We start from the raw sequence: 1162 nt of genomic DNA on the forward strand, positions 1-1162 counted from the left end.
GTGGGTTTGAACCCAGCCAGGGCCTGCCAAACAACAACGACAACTACAGAAAAAAAAATAGCCAGATGTTGTGATGGCCACCTGCAGTCCCAGCTACTTGGGAGGCTGAGGCAAAAGAATCTCTTAAGCCCACGAGTTTGAGGTTGCCATGAGCTGTGATGTCCCAGCACTCTACCAAGGGTGACATAATGAGACTCTGTCTCAAAAAAAAAATTATATATATATGTACATAATTTTTTTTAAAGATAAGGATGTTTATATTGAAGGCAACTAGGACTCAAGCCCCTCCATGCCCCAGCTGTATTGCATAGGAGCTGAAGAGACCATACCTTGCAGGACAGCAGTTAGGAAGATATATTATAGATAAGGGCATCAGAAACTTCAACATGTATAAGAACCATCAGGAGATTGCCAGCTTCCACTCCTAGAATCTGGTTTAGTAGGACTGGAGCGAGGACCAAAGTTTCAGCAAATCTAACAAGTTTCTGGGTAATGCTGATGCTGCACAGTGGAGTGGAAATTTGAGAGGAACTCTCACTCCTGACTTTATAATGTCAACATTGATTATACTATTTATAAAAGGCACCTATTTGTTCAGTAATCAAAGTATAATTTAAAAGAGTTGAAAAATGAATCATCATTGTCTTTTCAATGACATCTAACAAAATGGGCCAATTCTTTGCTTGTGTTGAAATTTGATTTTTTTCTGATGAAGTTTATTAAAGCTATTTAATTATAAAAGAAACATACAATTGGAAAAAGTTTGGGAGGCACTCGTAGCTCAGTGAGTAGGGTGCTGGCCACATACACCTAAGTCTGCGGGTTTGAATCCAGTCCAGGCCTGCTAAACACTAATGACAACTGCAACAAAAAAATAGCCAGGCATTATGGCAGGCTCCTGTAGTCCCAGCTACTTGGGAGGCTGAGGCAAGAGAATTGCTTAACTCCAAGAGTTAGAGGTTGCTATGAGCTATGACATTACGGAACTCTACCGAGGACGACATAGTGAGACTCTGTCTCAAAAAAAAAAAAGTTCCAACAACCAACTTGGAATTTTCAAAAACATAAATCTCAGAAGTTGTATAAAACAGCTTGGGGAAAAAATGTGCTTAAAAGTCATTAAAACAATTTAAAAAGAGCTTCACCATGGCTCGGCGCCTGT

This window comes from Otolemur garnettii, unplaced genomic scaffold (assembly GCF_000181295.1).
Source record: "Otolemur garnettii isolate 467f Iridium unplaced genomic scaffold, OtoGar3 scaffold00094, whole genome shotgun sequence".
Taxonomy (NCBI): Eukaryota; Metazoa; Chordata; class Mammalia; order Primates; family Galagidae; genus Otolemur; species Otolemur garnettii.